Source organism: Diorhabda carinulata, chromosome 1, assembly GCF_026250575.1.
Source record: "Diorhabda carinulata isolate Delta chromosome 1, icDioCari1.1, whole genome shotgun sequence".
NCBI classification, from domain to species: domain Eukaryota; kingdom Metazoa; phylum Arthropoda; class Insecta; order Coleoptera; family Chrysomelidae; genus Diorhabda; species Diorhabda carinulata.
Window position 1 is genome coordinate 30,269,917 of NC_079460.1, and position 18,752 is coordinate 30,288,668.

At 31.3% G+C, this 18,752-nt stretch overlaps 1 protein-coding gene across 6 annotated transcripts in view; it reads right to left on the reverse strand.

The window, feature by feature from the left end:
- LOC130895455 (ELAV-like protein 3) overlaps nucleotides 1-15,481 on the reverse strand; it is a 68,942-nt gene extending 53,461 nt beyond the window's left edge. The window contains exon 1 of one of the 6 annotated variants that reach the window (XM_057802817.1): nucleotides 15,061-15,481. The gene's annotated coding sequence lies outside the window, so the exon portion shown is untranslated. The remainder of the gene's footprint in view (nucleotides 1-15,060) is intronic. The other 5 variants (XM_057802783.1, XM_057802801.1, XM_057802833.1 and 2 more) reach the window with 5 other exon arrangements.
- Between the last annotated feature and the right edge of the window lie 3,271 nt (nucleotides 15,482-18,752).

Below are 18,752 nucleotides of genomic sequence, written 5' to 3' on the forward strand. Positions count from 1 at the left end.
GTTAGTAAGCGGGAACTGATCATTTCAAGTAATTGTCGACTTTATTATGTTGCCAGGTTGACACAAAACTACCCTCAAAACTCACTATAAGTTGAATGTCATGTGTCACTTAGTTTTTTTACAGTATCATTGTTCGAAAACGGCCGCTCGACTTGTGCAGAAAGACCTATATTTTCTGCAAAAAATCAAACAGTGATAATATATAGATTTACTTATGCAAACCAGTCAAGCAGCTTTTAGGATATCTTCTTTGTTTACTAGGATTACTCCCAAGAGATTGGAGGGAAATAATATTTTTTGAGCGTGATGTGGCATATTTTCCTGATATGAGATCAAAATTAGCAATTCGAGTAACTCTTTTTCAGTCGATTGGATTCGATTCCTGAAAATGCAGAAAGAGTCGTATTTTCGGTTGGCTATGATAATACGTGTCAACCAAACATACTTTCTAGATAGTTTAATCAATTATACATAATTTCGCAATAAAACTACTGCTAGAAATCAGAATTGTGAAAAAAACTATTTTGAGAGAAAGGCTCCAGATTATGAACCTACTGTTTATAAAGACTAGATTGTGATGATAGATAATAAGTTTGATATACTAGGGATTAAATATGAATAAGAAAGGGAATCAAGAATTTAAGGTCCGCTTTTCTTTATGCAAATTAAACAAAAAAGATATCAAGTAAGATGTAGATCAGTGCTTCTCATACCTTTAATAATGTTACTCCAGTGGAATTGCGTCTTTTTACTGGATAAGATTACTAAGATACCGAATCATTTTTTCATAATATAATTAAATTTTATTATTATTATTTAATATTATTATTTATTTATATTATTATTTAAATTTTGCCCTTTGTATATTCTAGACTAATGAAGTCACATAAAATGGTACTCTCCTTCTACTGGCTTTCAAAAATTTCCTTATAAAACATGGTACAATTATGTATTGTGAAGGAGCCAGTAAAAGTGGCTAGAGTAAAATTTGGAAAAAAATAATAGACGGAATGAAATCAACGAGTAATTGTGAAATTTTACATTCTAGCCAATGACATTTGTTACGGTACATAGTCTTGGTAAAAATCTTGTTTTCTTTGCAAATTAAACAGTTTCTTGGAAATTTTTTTTTGAAAAAATTCAATTGGACGATGTAGCTATCGCTATTGACTATCTTTCCTGTTCATGGTAGTCTACAAGTAGAATACCATAACTATTTTAACTATATCAAAATACCATAAGTTCAAAAATATTATCGATTTGATTTAAGCATATGATCGTCCATTATTGGTGCTACATTGGTATATTTTGAATCAGATATCATCTGTAACTGCCCTAACGGTTTATCGAAGAGATTTTGTGGACTTTTTATGTTTTTCGTTACAACTACCCCTGGCCACTGGATTGTAACGCATCATCATAAGTGTTTATAAGATAACGTTTAAATTCAAGGAAACGTCAATAAGGAGGTTCTCCCGGTGCAGAATAGTTGCTTTCAATAGTTTTCGAAATAAAAGAGATTATCCTTTTGATTGAATTTCTTGTTTTCAATTAATACTACACCATATCAAGCAAATTAATGTTGGTGGAATTAACGTTTTCAGGTAAATAACCTATTGCTTTTTTCACTTTTTTCTACTTCCAACTGAGAAATCGCTATAGTACTGAAGAAAACCAATATTTCAGTTGAAATATTTTCTAAAACAATCAATGGTTTCTTTGCAAGAACACGCGAAAATATAGAAATTTTATTTGAAACTACTTTTCAGATCAGTTGTAACAATGTTTAGATATGTTTAACATAATAACTTATAAGGGCCATTCAATTAATAAATAAATAAACTTAATATTTTTTTCTTGGCCTTTCTAGAAACACTTTGGCTTCACAAGGTCATTCGAAGAGAGTTTAAATGCCATTTTATTTCATTATAAAGATTATTCACAACTTTTTTGAAACCGATATAAAACTCATTAGATTTATTTTCAAAACAGTACATTCTCAGTAATGTTCTTAGTGAATTCATGTTATTATGCAGATATTTCAGCGTTAGTTTTTAGTCAACGAGTGATTTATTATATCGGCCTTGCGTGAAGTCTATTTCCAGCAAGGTTGATAGGAAGAGTTTAGAAAACTTTAATATAATAAAGAGTAATCGAATCTACAACAAAAAAACATGTTAAATACTTCACAAAATGGAACAAAGTGCTATATAGTAATTTGTTTGTTCTATTGATGAATGGATAAAAACTATTTATTTCTTATAGTGGTCTACCATGTCCATTCTTGTCCACCCACCTAATGTCAATAATATTAGTTCCATAATTTCATATAGAACTATTACAAAACCACTTTATTGCATGTCTTTACGGGGACTGTTTGACGAAAGAGTAACTATTTTATTCATCTATTAATATTTTACATAAATCTGATAGAATGATTAGCTTGAATATACAAATGAAGAAGACTGTTTGAAGAACAGAACTTTGAAAAAATGAAGAACTAAAAAGCCGAAGAAATGTTACGTAAATATTATACTGAAAGTGCTCCGTCCTATGGAATGACTTATAAATTGTTCAATGCTTTTAAAAGTGGCCACATGAACACGGAGGCTAAACTTCCGAGGCTAAACGTCTTTCATTGCAACTACTCCAGAAATTGCTAAAATCCATGCCGTGATTTGCAATATTTCATATGAAATGTTACAAATAAAAAAACTATCTGCAGTTGGGACCTTGAATTCTTGATGCTGATGAAATGCTCACTCGCACAGAATATTAAAATGAATGTTTGAATATCTTCAAATATTATCCAAGTGAATTTTTCTATCGATATGTCAGAATATGTTAGATTTGAGTAAATGATTCCCTCTGAAACAAAAATACAGTCGAAACAATAGACTTCATCTAAAGAACGTGCGCCCAAGATTGCAAAAGTCGTTCTTTCGTCCAATAAGGTCGCGGCCACATATTTTAGAATTCCTAAGAAGAATTCCTGTGATTTCAGACAAATGAAAAGGTGGTGGCAAAGACAAACACGTATTATTTTTTGGATGGTTTGAAAAATATTGGAAACTCGCTGGACTAAGTATGGATTAGGATTATAAGAAGATTATGTTGAAAAATAGCATATTTTTTACAGTAAAGTAATTTTTTCATTAGAAAGTTTTCCTTACTTCTTAATGAGGTTGACGATGTTTGTTTCTGTTTGACTGAAACAACACGGTTCTTAATTATCCAGCATCGGCCTGTCAAATTTCTAACTCTATATTAAAAGGAAAAAGATTTGAATTTTTTGAACTTGTAAAGAAAAAAGCGACACGCACCAAGAGGTTGACAGAAGAAGATTTCAAGCAGTGTTTTAAACAAGTTCTGCATAAAGGTATAATATTGAAGGTGATAGATACTAAATAAAAATGTGTGAATTCAAAATCAGCTTCATAATCTTTATTTAATGATCACACCTCTTATTTCAAAACACGTCGTATACATGCGCCATCAATACGGCTCTGGTTTCGACAAAAGCATAGCAAGGATATGTTAACTACTAAATCGGTCTTCGTGTATACAGATTAATCCTTATTTTAAGCATATTTGTTAGTACCTAGTTCTTCAACAAGGAATACAAAATATTATTCTTAAAATGCATGATCTTGTTCAAAGTAGTTTTTGTGGAAATACTTCTTGTTTATGCCTTATTCATGGCAATCATTTTTGAGGTGTCTTTTTTCATAAAAATATTTGCATTACAAGTTTATCGGTTATACAAAGGAAAATTACTATTTAATCAATAAATCAGAAAACATATTTACTTACTTCTAATGTTGAATATCCGGTACATGAAAAAATTCTTAACCTAAACTTTTATTCCACAGATTTTATAATCACGAGTCATCTAAAACACAACAGACAAACTAAAAAAGTGCTGTAGTAAATTTAAAAGGTTCGGGTGAATGCACTCTGAACCTGACTGAACCCTAGTGTAGAATCATGGCTACAGTACACAAAAAAGCCAGGGGTTGTCGACATTACGTTCCCTTATAACATCCCCTTCCTATTCTAATATCAGCTGTTCTCTCAGCTCGTTTCTCCTCTCATTCAATTCAACCACTGTTTACTTCTTTCTCTTTCTGCTTCCAGTTCTTCCTTTGTACAGTATCTCACTAGCCCCATTGGAATATGGTCAATATTAACGCACCCCCGTTTTCTCGGATACATTTAATTATGCTTTATCGATTGGGTTGAAAGTTTAGTATGAAATAATGAATGTATTTTGAATCGCGCTATGAAAATTCCTTTACAAGATTATGTCTACTTTGTAATTACTCTCCATTACCTTACTTTGAATCAAATCGTAAATATATTCAAAATATCACTTATCTCTAAAGGTGCGTATTTACAAAAGCAACAGCAACATTTTGACTTCTGTTTCGTGTTTACAAAAATATTTCTGAAGTTCAACTATGTTGCCCTTCGTTAACAGCAAAAAAATAATAGATTTGTGTTTCCATTGCAAGCGGAAAAATGTGGAAGAAGTGGTAATGTGTGTCGGCAAGCTCAGGTTTGGTTTATGATGGTGTGGAGACTGACAATTTTTTACCACGCTACATAAACTCTGGAGCAATTAATTTACGAAGTTAGACTTGCTTAGTATCGCAAGCAGACATCGACCATCTCCTTTTGTCGATGTCTAGATGTTTACAGGGGTGTATTTGGGCTCGCCAAAAGCTTCATTAATTTGTTTCTGAACACATATTACTAAAATTTCTGTTGTTAGGTTACCATTTTATTTTTGATAATTATCAAAAAATCGATTTAGCCTGGTTGAAGTGCTTAAATTAAAGTTTTCTAAAACTGTGGAGAGGTTAATGTGTGTATGTTGGAACTTAATTGATGAATACACAAATTACGTGTACCTGTATATTCTTTTCAGAAAAGCTGTCAGAGAACAAAATTGACTTGATCTGCTATCAGAATTCGGAAAAATTTTTAAAAACAGTCTATTGTCAGATTTCATCGCACCATCAGTGACGTTTAGTCGTATTTCCACCCCATAAGTCAGATTATTTTTACTTATGGCATATACCTTCGAGTTGATTTATATTAAAACTGAAAATATTTCATGAATATATACCTAAAAAACATAACTTCTATAGTTAGGCACGCAATTGAGTGATATTTTATAGTACTAATACACCCCTGTTGTCCATTCTTCCTCCTGCATCCGGATTAGCGTATGTTCTATGCGTGACGTGTTGGCTTGGGGTTACAACAAATGCACGTGACCAATGCTTTATGTTCTAGATAATATATTTAATAAGAATATCGTGTGTTACACAGACACACTGATACAACGCATAATACGTACGCGTACGCACTTATAAAATGTACGCCAGACTTTTGCAATTCAGAAGGGTGAATATGTTTTACCAACTTTTAAAGTTTTTACGTAAAAAAATTTGCATTTATAAGTATAGAAGGGATATATTTTTATAGAATTGTTAATTTGTAAAATGCGTCTTTTCTAATTAAAAAGTGATTATGCTTATATTTAAAAATCTAATTAGTAGAATTATTGGTTTCGAATAGTAAAATGTTAAAGGCTTTCAACGACATATTGTAGGATATATTAAATATATAATGGAGGCTCAAATGTTTTTTTTTTTCATTCTGAATGCAATTTGTCTTTATTTTTCAGACTTTCCTGGTTGCTAGCTTATTAGTGAATAGTTAAAGTAAAATAAAAACAATATCCCTATAATCAGTCTTGTTTGTTTGTTTAAATAGAATTTTATAACCAAATTTGCACTTTTAATCCACCTATCAATTTTTGATATAATATGATGGAGTTAAAATCATCAAAAAATGGTTGTTATGTATAGAAGAATACTTAGAATGAACGAAATGGTAATACCATAAAATGTGGGTGATTTAAATCTTATTGGACTACTCTGGAATTCACGATAAACATCAACCGTCCATACTTTTTGATATTAATATGTTCATCTAACTTTTTTGGCACATTACAACCATTTTCAAATACTTTAAACTATCACATTATACATTATTACCAACGATAATAAATTTTAACTTTACAGGATAGCATATTTTTTAGCTCAATATCAATATTCTCGATCATAGATATATTGCTCGATACTAGATAACTCGCCTTTCAAAATAAAATAGATTCTGACTGCTCCAGCCAAATATACTTGCGAACGTAATTCACACTTGCCAATGGAGAGAAATTTTGTTGCGGCGGCAACGTTGCTACACGACGACATATACATAACGCATAATTACGTTATCCACAACTACTATTGAATCAGCCGAAACATATTTTATCATTTCACCAAAATAATTTTCAAAAACATTTGAATCCATGCCCTTGTGGTGATCTCCCGTATGACACGACTGAAAGGCTAGCAAACCTTCTTTTAAAAATCCCCCTTTACTTCCTATATGGACGATTATTAGTCTTTTCCCTTTACCTGAAGGCACCTTAATACCCGTTGACATGCCTTTCATGAAAGCTTGGCGAGCACTGGTTATATTTTTATCTTGCCACATTTTTGGTACTGTATAACCTTCATTAATCCATGTCTCATCAAGATAAAAGATTTTTTCCGCTCTGTTCTGTACTGCTTTATACTGCTCTATACTTTTGTATTTTCGTCACCAGTAAAAGTGCTTAGCGGTTATGCTTTTCCCAGGCAAAATCCATATTTCTCCAAGTGGTCCATAAAAGTTTTTTAGTTATCAACGGAATACTGTCATCCTAGCCAAGCCCCATTAAAATCTTATCTAGGGTGAGTATTTCTTTTTTAAAATAAAAAGAGTGAACTTTTCTTCGAATTACACTTTTTGTGTCTTCATCAAGGACTTGTACTGGTCTGCCTGGACTTTTCTTGGGAAGTTTCACTTGCCCTGCTATCTTTCTCCCCCGCAATAATTTAAAAACGGCGGACTTTCCAACTCCATTCATTTGGGAACATCGGTCGACAGTTTCTGGTACAGTAAATTTCGGGTAATCGTATTTTATGCAATCGTGTACATTTAAAATAAAAGTTTTTCGTTCACTGATAGTAGAGAATTATTGGAACATCTTTTCGTTGGTGTAAATGTCGCCATTTTATTACTAATTTTATAATACTGTGAACACTATTTACGGCTTAACAGCAAATACTGATGCGTTAAACTAAACAAATATACTTATAAAGGTCTAAAAATTTTGGGTAAGGCACCATTACCCTTACGGCGCATGGTTAAGCCGAATCTGAAATAGGGTTGGAATTAGGCAGAGGCACTAATAGAAGGTTAAACGGTACCTGTTAAACGCAAAGCGTAACTGTATAATCTACAACCTAAGTAATCCCTACACAATATTTCAAGACCTACACCTATGGCCGACACCGAAATTGAACCGAACTGGACGGAATTCCCCATTTTATTACTCTATACCTTTCTGAAATAGACTATATCATGAATTATGTTAGGTCAACGAAATGTATAATCTAAGAGTTGAAAGAAATTCTAGCTAAAAGCGATGACAGTGACAAAGAATATGAGTCGCTTTCTTCAGATAACAAACTATCTGACACTGAAAATTTGCAAAATCAACATGTGAGTGTTGCGTGCTATATTTTAGATACAAGCCAAATCGAAATCAAGCACCGATCAAGACAGATTCGACTGGTCAACCGACGAGTTTTTTTTATTATCACATCTTATTTATAGGCAATTGGTATACAAGGCCTAACTTATTTAATCCTCTACACAAAATGAAAACCAATGTTTGTGGGACTGTTAAAATGACTCGTAAAAATGCCAAAAGTTACTAGCAAACTGCCAAGTGGAGAGTTTATCTATCGGTCGTGTGAAAAAATTTTTACCGGCTAAAGAAACCTTGAAAATTGAGGCATTTTTTTATCGCAAAAGAAATATCGATTTGCGGTATACTATTCCAGATGCCAGTCAATGTATTACATTTACTGTTCAATGAACGGATCAAACGATGTTTTTGGAACAAATCTGAACACATATGGATTCGGGTTAAACAGTGGCCAATTTCCCTTTTTCAATGTTTAGCCCTCACAACTTACAATTCTCTTACACTGGTATTATATATATATTTTTATATATATAATGCTATTACGGATAGAAAAAAAAAGGAAGGTACGTAAACAACACCAAACTTGAAAAATCACACATAATATATTTTGTGACAGGAACACAACACCAAGTCATTTTTCAAAATTTCATTTCAGTCAGCTGAGGACAAGTTTCTGCTTACCAACTTTAATAATCGGTTGAAGCTCCACGATTTCCATAATGTGTCTAAGCATACCCATAATCAGGTGATCAATATCCTCATGGAGTATTTAATTTTAACTCAGACAAATCCTGGAATCTTGAGTGATAATAAAATGAATTTGAGTTGAATTTTGTCTGCTATATGTGACTGAACGTTACAATATTTCTGGAATCTATCGATATGTATTCATATTACCTCTGATGGAGATTATATGTTACCTTGAACAATAAACAAATTCACAAAAAATATATGTGTTACGTCATTCGCCTCCTCTCTAGGCAGTCCCGCGATTAAACACTAAAATGTTCCATTCCTGATTCCACGCTAGTCCTTCTTGGCATCACTGAAGTCGATTTCTGGATGATATAGAGTTGAATGTAACACAACTGAAGTTCAAACCTTATTATACGCCTATGAAAGTTCTGCGAACTATTGAGTTGCTGTTCTCTTTTCCGATGAAAAATGATCTCTTAGAACTTATAAATGAGCCTGGCCCTCTTTTGTTCCGATCACTTGTCCTAAGCCTCTGGTTGTTTGTGTTTGGCCTTCTTGGTACTATGCCTAATAATATCTGACAACAATCTTACCAGAAATTTCTCGAAGCGACAGCCTAGTTTACCAACAATTCGACTTCGCTCGAATCCAGTTGCGGATAGTTTCCAATTTTCCATTTTATGTATGATAAACACGTATGGATTCTTGTAAGGAACGTTCAAAACAACAGTAGTCGAATACATTTTGTATTATAATATCAGAAAGAGTCGGTTCGTCCAGTATTTACACATTTACACACAAAAAAAAACAAATGAATAAAAAAGTAATGCTAATTTTTTATGAGAAACATATATATTCACTCGTTGTTCATATTTCTGAATATTTGTGAATATAAATCTAAGTTTGTCTAAAATGTCTAAATATTAAAATATTCCATTTTCCAATAAACCAATTTTTCTACTTTAAATTCAAAAATAGAAATTTTTTTTTCAGAAGACAACATGAGGAAGAACAATATCAGAAGCAAATTAAATCATCATCCAAATGATCTTTTTTGTGCTACCTCACTGTTCAATTTCAAGGAAGTAAATCCGTTAAAAATAATAATATTAAAAATCAGCATAACCTTGATTATGTTGATGTTTCGTTATTTTCTTTAGTAACTTCATTCGGAGGTAAGAAAATAATGGAGATGTCAATACCAAATAACAAGAAAATGAAAAAAAGTTGAGCTAATAACTTGGTGTACCAATAGTTTGGGGACATCTGCGAATCCATCTTGATGACCTCTAGTTTTATCACATTAATATTAAAGGCATAAATATAAGCAAAAGGGAAAAATAAACATAACCTGACCTAGATTCTGCAAATAGACATGTACATTAGGAAGCAGTTTTTTTGTTCGTTAATCTTACGAATTTCAGATAATTCAATCTAAATTTATTCCTAATATTCGTATGATAAAATATTCAAATTATAAATAACTAATTTATAGAAACTTTCTTATAAATGTGTTTTTTAAACCTCCATTATTTTTTTGGGTGTCCACGCAGTTTATGCTTAATCGGTAAGAAATTGAAAAAATCATTGAGTGCCAATTTGTGAAGTGAAAATTCCGCTATCTGATCTTCTGTGATTCTAAATAATCCTTTGTTTCTTACAATGCATTTTCGTGATACAAAATGATTCCTCTTTTTGGCTCGTTCCAACGTATTTTGATTTCTGGAAGACACATGACCATAGTTTCAGAATCGTCTTCTGTGAATATACTTTATTCGGCTTTCAATGTTCACTATATATATATATATATATATATATATATATATATATATATATATATATATATATTTTCATTACCAATTTCTAATAGAATACTTTCCTATTTTCTAGACATATCATTTTCCTTATAACATTCCATTTGATTTGCTTATTGTATACATAAATACTGTGATTGCTTCTCGTTTGTGTGTATCATTGTATATTCTCCACTTTCGAAATGTTAAATCCAGACTGTAATATACTCTGTTTTATCTATATTAATTCAAAATTTGGGTGTCCCAATGTTTCTTCTCTTTATTAGTGAAGTAAGTAAATAAATATGGAACTCAAAAGACAATTTGGAAGGATTTTGAACATTTTGAATTAAATTATTGTAATAATTAGAATTCTAATTCAACGTGTATACTTAAGACGAATTTTTATACGAGTTAAAAAAATGAACTGTGCCACCCCAATTGTATTCATATCTTTATAATGAAGTTTTCTATTATTGCGAGAAAAACCTGTTTTTAACTTTTTAGAACTTCTATCGTTTTAACATAGTGATTTGGGTATTTCATATTTAGCATCACGATCCATTAAAAAGAACAGAGGGGATGTTCCCCCATTGTTGACGGACTTTGTAATACGAAGGGTAAAGTTGTTTGAGAATTAAAATCCGTTCTTTTTTTTCATAACTCAATAATTATTTTAGGGAAAGATGTGAGGGAGTTCATTGAGAAATAGATGGCTCTAGTGATCATTTAGGAGGGTTTAAAAAAAATACCAAAATTTATTGATAGCAACAATCTGCAACAAAATATTAAAATGGAAGTAAGAACGAAAAGGTAAATGTATACGTTAAGGATCTTTATGACGTTTCTTATTCAAAATCATGTACGGAAAAAAATATCTGGAATTTTGTTAAAAATAATTTTGAATAAACGGATATGAAACACAAAATAATATTGCATAATGCATGACATTAGGCATGTTATATATAATGGTCAAAAATATGCAAATATAATTTTGATATACTTAATGTTCTCAAATAGGAAATTGCAGAATAGAGGAGATATCGAACTTTATTAGGTACGCTGATTATAACTTTTCTCTTCACTGCACGATTTCTAATATACAGAGATGTAACTTCTGATAATTTGTTTATCATTTTGCTAATAAAGTTAATTATTTTATGACAATACAAAGATACTTATTACCAAATATTTTTGTTGTCTCAAAAGTTCGCGAACTCAACCTGTCAACACATAAATTGGGAAATACATTTGCGCGTGCGTTGAGAGGTTCTCACTAAAATTTTAGCATTTTGGCCGCTTAGTTTCTGTCGGAAAATTGTATAAGTGAGTTGTGAAAATTTTTTTGAAAATAGAAAATAGTGAGTATCGAGAAAAATTTAAAGATACCGGCAAACGTCTTGCCTAGAAGTGATGGGCGACATGTATTAAACGAAGAAAATAAACTCGACATTATATTATGTATGCAGGAATATCCACAGTTGCCAGTTGTTGTATTGCGTCCAGATTGGGAGATTTTTAGAAAGAATATAATACCTTATATATACCTTATATCTTCTCCAAGAGCTTTTTGAATGTACTCTTTTTGGATGTAGGTAATTTTTCATTATAAGGAATAGTTAATAGGCACAATTATCGTTTCAAGAGTCAGAATATTAGGTGAACGCTATTTGAACTCCTCTTTCTATTATCTTTCTATCATATGTTCTAATGGAGTAGATCCGGATATCACCAGTAAACTAATAGGTTTGAATACGACGGCGCTCTCCCACATTTGGGTATTCTTGTCAAAGAATAGCTCGATGATATTATTATGGGACACTGGATTGGACGACGTGGTAAAATGGCTACCAAAATCCCCAGATTTAACGCTATTAGATTATTTTTTGTGGAAATGAAATAAGAGAAGAGTGCAATTGAATAACATCCTGGGAATATACTAAGTAGAGAAAGGAGGACATTTCAATTTCAAACATCTACTACGTTAACAGTGAAAAGATATTTGTAACTTTTTTGTTTATGAAAACGTTTTTTTTCTGTTTAAGTAACTGGTTGAACATTAAGAGTCGATTGGTACTCTTGTATTGATATGTCTAGTTTAATGGTGTTATGAGTCTGGCATCGAAATATTTTAGGAGCTGTGAACGCATAGAATGGAGAGGTATAAAATTGATAATAAAAGAAAATGTGGAATTTCAGATCTGTTATCAGCAAGCAAAAAAATCACCCATTCGAGGAAAACCGATAAAATTCGTTTATCAATAAAGACACCTATAACAACGAATCGGCTTTTGAAAAAGTACGTTTTTTCAACGCTATAGCCTGTATCCGAGAGATCTCCACATCTATTACCATCACAAAACTAGATGTGTGAACCACTACTCAATCAATCACTGCTAGAATCTAAGTAAGTTGTATTTTAGTAGAACCATGAAACATTACACATAAGAACTCTTAAGCCTAAATAAAATAGACACAATATAAGCCAATGCAAAAATTCTCTTGAATGAAGAAGATCATCGACAAACGAGAACAAAAGAGAATTTGTATCGTTCCCCCAGATATTCATTTGCTATAAAATCTTCTTGAACAGTAATCATAATTTCGTTTACATGACTATATAGTAGTTACACTTTTTGCAATTTAAATAAAAACGTTCAATCTATATATTTCTTAATTCCTTTCACACTGGAAAGAGTTACCAAAATACATTTTTTCGGTCCAACTGTAACAAACTATTCTAAAATATCATTATTTTCCTTGACATATGAAAAGGATCAATATTTCTCATTTTACTTAACCAGAAAAGCTGATTCATAAACTTCACGTTGCAGAAGCCGATTGCGTTCACTGTTATCTCCGAATTAAAATAACTGAAATGTCAAGGAGCTTTCAAAACAACCCTTGCTACATTATTCACCGTTTCAACATGAAGCAATTTTATCTTTTTCCATGGAGTAATATTCACGTTCGTAGTCAAATAAACACTACCCAAAATGTCTTCTTATTTTCAAATCCTTTTCACTTTTCATGTGACTACTTATTAAATGAGTCCGTACACTGAAATATTTTTGATCTAATTATTATGGACGGCACCTTATCTGGTCAACTATACTCTTCCTAGATTCATCGCTGAAATTAGTGCGTTACCTACTCGCCAAAATAGGCAAATAATCGAGGTTGAGTTTTTGTCTCTAGACACTGAACAAACATTACCAATAGCGGACTGGCAATACAACCTTATATAGGTTCTGCTAAGGATAAGAGAAAATCTTAGCGCACGTAGGGACATTGTTAATATCTAGAAGACCTAAAAGATATTCAATATTGAATAGCCATCAAATTCATCTGAAATAATATAAATAATCACAACATATATGCAAAGTTTAAGGTGGTTTCTTCTTAAAATCTAGGTACCATAAATGTTCCTTCCATTACGTCCCTATTGGCTCTTAACAACTTGATACGAGTTGCACACATAAACTTTGAAAATCAGCTAGTTTTTTCGAAAATATTCTAATAATGTCGAAATTGAGTTGTAATTCATAAGAGATAAGAGCGTGCAAAAAAATCTTGTATCGTAAGTTAATACATTTCTTGCAGATCGAATAATGCTCTAAAATTTGTAGGGCCTAGGGACTAGCATATGCCTATACCTATCTTATTCTAAAAAAGAAATATTTATAAGAAATAAAATCACTGAAACTGGAAGAAATGGCTCCTATTCGTTCGACTAACTCGAAGGTGTTAATAATTTATTTATAAAATGTTTGTACAAGAATGTATAGAACAATGACTACAATTTTTAAATGATTCATACAATTACAAATATATTTGGTCGATTGTAGAGCGCCTTGATTGATTAATTAAATTTAAACTCTTAAGGTTGTCATTGAACTATTATGTGCATTTTAAAGAAGTAGCTTTATCGAAAATTTTCTTCAACTTTTGTTGTTGATCAAAAGATCGAAAATATTTTTCTAAGAGGTAAGTATGATGTTTTTTCGAACAGTAAATTTTCTATTATTATTGATAATAAATTTCCAAATATTTCCTTAATCACTAAAATTGAATTTTGGGACAGTAAGACGTTTCGAAGTTCAACTAAAAGACTACTAGACTCTTCTGCAAATGGTGAAAAAGTTGTTTGAGGTTGTTCACAATATTATCAAAAATTTTTCCTGGACTGACTCTTCAATAGAAGAATGTGTGTAATATTTATCTTACACGATATAGAGCAAAAAATTTATATACGTTAATCTATATGTTGATATTAGGATTGAGTAGATTAACTTTGTGGTAGTACATAAACTAATACTTTGGTGTTTGTTTAGATAAAATAGTTTCGTTATTATATCGTTTTATGTAATATAAACTGAAGCTTGAAATTAGTTAAGTTAAAAATGGTCGAAACATTTATTACTTTTTACAAAGTAACATATCTATTGAAGCCATTATACAAACCAACCAGTTAATTGGAAAAAGATATGTTTAAAATTAAAATAGGCTATTATATTTAGTTTGCATTAAAACTATAAATCATTTCTACCGATTTTGCGCAAAAATTTTTGAATATCATTAGTAGGAAAACCTGAATTATATTCTCATACTAACTAAATTTGCGTCTGATATAATTTTTTATTTGTAATACCGAATACCGGAGATAGTAAAAGCATTTTTTCAAAAATAAATAAAGCATTTGAAAATGAGCATATGTATGTAATAGAGTTTAGCTTAGACCAGGCGACCTGTAGTATTGATCCACAAGCAGCTCCCACCCTCACTCCCTTATACCGCGCGAAACCAGCTACTATCGCTCGCTGGTATAAAACACAAACTCCCACACACAGAATTTTCGGAACCATTACAACAAATAATCAAATTACAAACACACACAAACAAAACATAATTACAAATCTTTTAGGAAATTGGGACATAATCAAAAATGAATAGTGGACTTACCTTTCACAAGTTTTGATACTGCTGTAAATAAATCTGAAGATTTGAAGTAGATATCCTCTATGTTGATGGATGGTACGATGATGAGTATTGTACAGTGAGTAGAGTGATGAGTATTTTATAAATAAATAGTTAAAAAGATTGCACTAATTTTTAAGACGTTTAAATGGAATAAATAGTAACAATGCAATGTTATTTAAGCCAACCTAGTGTACCACAGGAACAGAACTTGAATAATAAACTTGAAATAATCCGTATATTATTACTATTGATTAAATATAGACAATAGTAGTGGGAATTATTATTAATAATTATAAATATGCAAGGAATTATATTATTACATAACGTACACTACCAAACGTAACACAAGTGTTATTCAGAGAGTGCAATAACTAAATGGTGTTGCATGGCATTCACCGAAAGGGTGTCGGCCAGGGGTTGTTTGAACGGTCGATATTCTGCGCGCGTTTCATACACCCCGGAGAATTCGACGGCGGTGCAGACGTTCAATCTTATACCGATGCTATATATACTTAATACAATCATACCAATCGCAAAACATGGCCAAATTTTGTTAAATTATAAAGTTCATATTCTTAAACAACTCAAAAAATATCTTTTTTTGTGCATTTTCACTTTATACAAAAAAATCTATAAAGAACCGACTGAAAAAAACTGTATATATCCCTTATATTTTTAGTTTAATTAATCTTTCCGGCATCAGAAGCCCACTTATCGAAAATACAATGTAATATTGGAAATAAAAATCAATTATATTTGTGTTTTACATAATGAAATTGATATTTCACTCATCATGCTTTTTTTACAAACAAATCTATTGCTTAGTCATAATAAATCTCATATGCACTTCAATTTTCTAGTGCTAACATGGCGAAACTGGATAAACTCTACTATTAATTGATAGCAAATAATTTTCAATAAGTTTCAGTTTTCTAATAGGAATAGTAGATTCAATTCGCAAAGCAATTCGAATATTAGCATCTTGCATCATGTACCTAGATCTGTTATAGAGATAGAATCCATTAGCCATTATCCATTATGCCTGGTCATTAGTTATGTTATTTTCCAATGGTTGGGTCAGGCCCTATATCCTCCTTTTTGCTGGGCGACATGCCAGTCTCTTTTAAATGCTTCTTGGTAACCATTTTGATTTAGATATTGATATCGATCACGATAAAGTGGAGGTACTCTGATTTCATCCTATGTCACAAAGAAGATCAGTGATAATAAGTTTGGCTGATAGATCTATCCAACTATCAGATCCTGAATTTAGATGCTTAGCCATTCAAAAAGCAAAAACTGCATTGAAAGAAAATAATTATCGGGAAAAAATGATAAATAACATATTCAAGAAAAGGATAAACAGATACTACAATCAATTTAAAAACAAAACTGAAACAAAACATCAAAACATAAAACAATTTTCCTTACCATATGTACAAAGACTTTCCCAACAATTATCGAATTATTTCAATAAATATATTAGTATAAGTCATAGAGGACATAATATATTATCCAAATATTTTACTAAATTAAAATCTAAAACACCAAAAAACAAAAGAAGTAATATTATATATCAATTGCATTGTACGAATGGTGATGCTGTCTACATGGGGCAGACATATCAGTATTTAGAAAATAGACTAAGAGGTTATCAATACGATAAATAGAACTGCATCAACGAATCATGAAATATCAAAAAAAACATAAATTCTTGAAACGGAATCTAATACACGAAAAAAAGAATTTTTAGAAATGGTTTGCATTCATAATAACGAAAAAGGTGTACATGATGAAAAAGATCTAAAAAAATTTAAGTAAAATTTATAGATCCATTTTGTAAATTCTAATAAATCTACAAATTATTTAATCGACTACTGCTATATATTTGAGATGTAAGGACTAGGGAAAAATTAAAAAAAAATTCTATATATTCCGTGGTCTCAATCTGCCTATACACGCAACAAACTACCCCCTTTTATTGGTTGATTCTAAGTGGCCTCAATCTGCCTACTTCTTGGAATTTAACCGAGAGCTGAAACAAAAATATAGAATGATTAAAATAGAAAATAAAAATAATATGCTTACCATCAAGAAGACTGTTGACACTAGCTAGCTCAAGATCAGCAGTGAGTGTGTTAGTGTCAACAGTGTTTTTGATGGTAAGCATATTATTTTTATTTTCTATTTTAATCATTTTATATTTTTTTTGTTTCAGCTTTTGATTTCCTCGGTAAAATTCCAAGGAGTAGGCAGATTGATGTCTTGGAATCAACCAGGAAAAAGGGATAATTCGTTACATGGAGTAGGCAGGTTGTGCCCACGGAACCAGATCACTTCTTACCAATGAACGAATAACCACCCTATCCTCACCGTTCTCTTGATAATGGTTTCAAATTGGGATCCGAAACGTCGAGAATTTCTAAAATTCCAACGAGGTTCAACCCATGAACTTAGTTCTTTTGTTCGTAATCCTCACCGCGAAAACAAACCAATTTCAGGAGATTTGAAATTTACTCTACCGTCAAATGCAGTCTTGGAACTATTGTGGAGGAGTAAGATTTTAGACGCTCTTTTAGTTAGGTTGTACTTTTTTTGCTTTTTGCCCTAATTTACGAAAACCACTATATATAAATGCATCTAAATGTTCTTGATTTTAGGTCTCTTTAGTTTTTTTTAATAATTTTTGGAAAAAAGGTAAAATTTTACGTTTCGCCAAATTTTATCATTGACTCTCACTGTATTTTGTATTATTCTTAAAGTGGTAAACTCTTAGATCGACTCATACAACAGCTTTATATGTGCACTGATATCGCAAATGTGTGGACACGCTATGGACGTTCGATAAACTGCGCAACCAAGTTAATACCAAAAATGTCGTGTGTACCGGCCATTATTGAAATTTTTCGCGGACCCAAACAGCGAAAGCAAATTAAAGAATTTATTTAGTGTTTATTGCCATATTATCAAATTCGATTTTTATCGAAATTTAGATATGTGTTGGGCAGTTTGGCTATGACACATCGATCAATAACTTCTCGGTCTAGTAAACAAAAGCAAGTCTTGTGGTAAAATTTCGTTTTATTCATAAATATAGCTTTATAAGTGAATAAGTTCGATAGGCTTTTGTTTCAGCGATTACTTTTTCATTTGACTGATATTTTATTCCATGCAGCTTTTCTTCAGTTCTGAAAACTAACAGTGGAAGTCAAATCTGGATAATGTGGTGCATGTGGAAGCCAAATTCATTGGATTCAATGATGGGTGTGATTTTTCTTTGCAATTAAGCCGATAGTAATACTGCCCTCCTTAACAAAAGTGCCGTAACTGCATCGTATTCCAAATCGAGAAAAATAGCTCTAAAGTTGGAAGCTTGTAGTTTTTTTATAAATTTGTAATTGATGTTTTGTTTACTATAAAAAAATCAGTTACTGCATTTTCGCTAAGCATCGGAGTACTTTTCAAACTAAATTTGCTCGTACTTAATGAGAATACAGTAGGGGACTAAATAAAACTCTACATATCAAGTAAAAAAAATTAAGAGATATATCAACTGTAGTAATTAACTGTATCAAAACTGACCGGTTTAAAAATCAAATTTAATATAATTGGTAACACAATAGTATAATAATCATAAGTATAATTGGTTACAAATTGATATATTAACAAAACAC